The sequence below is a fragment of the Frankliniella occidentalis genome, unplaced genomic scaffold (genome assembly GCF_000697945.3).
Source record: "Frankliniella occidentalis isolate FOCC.00 unplaced genomic scaffold, Focc_3.1 Scaffold34, whole genome shotgun sequence".
In the NCBI taxonomy this organism is placed as follows: Eukaryota; Metazoa; Arthropoda; class Insecta; order Thysanoptera; family Thripidae; genus Frankliniella; species Frankliniella occidentalis.
Genome location: NW_026267164.1, coordinates 1,404,040 through 1,406,546, shown reverse-complemented (window position 1 = coordinate 1,406,546; position 2,507 = coordinate 1,404,040). Strand labels below are relative to the sequence as shown.

The 2,507-nt window shown below is 48.3% G+C and overlaps 1 long non-coding RNA gene across 1 annotated transcript in view; it reads left to right on the top strand.

The window, feature by feature from the left end:
• LOC113212101 (uncharacterized) overlaps positions 1–2,507 on the top strand; it is a 19,029-nt gene extending 16,522 nt beyond the window's left edge. Inside the window, exon 3 of the long non-coding RNA XR_003303711.2 lies at positions 2,457–2,507. This is a non-coding gene — a long non-coding RNA (uncharacterized LOC113212101). The remainder of the gene's footprint in view (positions 1–2,456) is intronic.

Here is a 2,507-nt window from a genome sequence, read left to right as displayed (position 1 = left end):
CCCCCCCCCGCGCTCGCGTGCCGCGTGACTTCACGCATGAAAAGATAGATTGAATAACGCCTTTTGGGGGGAAAGGTACGGGTTACATTGTACGACGTTTGCCAGCACTTCATCTTTTTTTAATTTTTTGTTTTGTTTTTGCACATTTTGCTCTTGTTGTTTTAAGTAGGTCGGTTGGGGTTGGTTGGCTTAGAGGGCAGCAGGGCGGCCCAGCACCACCACGAGCACCAAGCCCGCCGCCACCGCCGCTGGGCCACCCAAAGGAATTCATTATCATGTTAACTACTGTCCAAGTATAATTGCAATGACTGCTCCCGCCTCCCGGCCCCGTCCGACACATCCAGGCCACCCAGGCCCCCCGCAGTGGGCGGGGCCGGACTCCCCGGGCAAGGCCCAAGTTCGAGCGCGGCTGGGAAATTCGGATGTGGTATATTATTGTGATTTTACACATTATAAATTTCTGATCCACCTATGTATTCAACCGATATTCAACTATATGTTCGTCCCCTGCCCTTCGTAGCCCTGGCTGAATAGTAAAACGACGACGACGGAAGAATACCGCAGCCGCAGCCCGCCTCGGCTCTGGACAACGTCGAGAACCATACTCGTAGCGGTCGTAGTAGGTGACGCAAATTCTTACACGTGTGCCAGCCTAAAACATTCTCATATTTTTAGTGCGCGTAGCGTCATTGTCGTGGGGGAACGGTGACGTCAGAGGGAATGACCAAAACATCGAGCTTCGCCATCGGCGCGAGAGAGCGCCACAGCTCACTCTCAGGGTGTGTCCGAATTCTCGGCAGGTTCGGCTGGAACGGCTCGGCTGGTTTGCTCTGCGGCCGTTGCGAGCCGCGCCAGCCGCCATTCGGCTGCTACCAACACCCGCGACGCCGCGAGCACCGCGACCGCGAGCACCCCGCGAGATGACAGACCGTGAGTCGCGAGAATATGCACCCCTACGACGGGGGTGATCCGCGGGGGTGACTCGCGAGCTACCCCATGCCGGGGGTGACTCTCGTGATTGCCCCGCGACTTGCGCCGTACCTGTCGCGAATGTGTGGCTGCCCTGAGCGGCTGGCGCGGCTCGCAACGGCCGCAGAGCAAACCAGCCGAGCCGTTCCAGCCCGAGAATTCGGACACACCCTCAGTCCAGAGTCCATGGACTGCAGTCTAGTCGAGTAATGGCGCCTTTTACAGGAGCCAATTTGATTTATCATACAGCTTTAAACTATTTAGCGGTGTGTGGCGAGCCAATGTCAGTCTCAGTGGCTATTGGAAAATAATCACCAATGAATTTTATTTTGTGCCTTTGGTTTTTTCATAATGTGTTGCGATTGCCAATGGTTGGAACTGCTGGGAAACTGAAGGCCTTTTAGGTTATGAAACTCCCCATTGCAGTACTACACATGATGTTGTGTTATTTCACAAGTAAGTTGAAACATGAAATATGATTCAACGTAAAAGGTCCCTTGCAATAGAAACGTATTGCGACATTTTATACTATTTTTCAAAAAGTGTCTATCAGTTCAGTAATTTTGTATGCTTCATCCGATTGACTGTTGCTGGCTTATTTGCAGCAAATTAGGTTTCAGTTTTACATTAACAGTTCTGACTGGTGCAAGATATATTAGGTGTCTGGGAGTTAGGTATCACAGTCCCATACAGTTAGGTCTTAGTGTCTGAAGCAGGGTACGTGTCTCTTAAGTCGAGTAGATATCAAAATATTTCATATTAATACATATCGGAGGTCTGTTATTTAGCTTGACTGTGTGTGTGGTGGACCTCCTGAAGTGTTTTTACTTTGTGTAGTAGCATACTAAGCAAAGTTGTTTTATGGTGAAAGGTTTTAGTTTAATAATACAACAAGTGCTTTGTACTACAACAGTGCTTACCTGCTCTGTGAAAAGCTTGCAAAGAACTGTAATTTGCATTGCAAAGAATTTTCAAGCGTTGTAAAATGCTTTGCATTGCAAAGAAAATCGTTCGGAACGCTGCAAAGAATTAGTTTGTAACCTTGCAAACCATTTCTTTGCAACTTACAAAGAAAATAGTTTGCAATGCGAAGAAAATAGTTTACAATCCAAACTTGCTTACAATGCAAGAATTTTGCAGTGTGTGGTACCGTAAAACAGGCTAATGTGGACCATTCGGGGTAAAGTGAACCACCTTCTTTTTTCTATGTTCCACTTCTGCTCGACTTGTACTACCACTTATTGAGTTGTGTTCCTCACAATGCTGGGCAGCTCAGTGGTTGCACAAGTCAAGCAAAAGTGGAACATAGGAATAAGAGGCTAGGAATGAGAGGGTGGTCAACATTACCCTGCATGATCCATAATAGCCAGTTTTACGTTAGTCTAGAAGCTTTTTCTTCGTAGTACAGAGAAATTCGTTGGCTAAAAGTTAAGTGTGTGCGTTGCAGTTCTGTTGCCTAACTCCGTTCTTTTCTTTGCCTGCTCCAGGTCTTGTCTGCCATGCTGACTGCGTCTCGCCCCACCGCCGCCCCAGCCCCC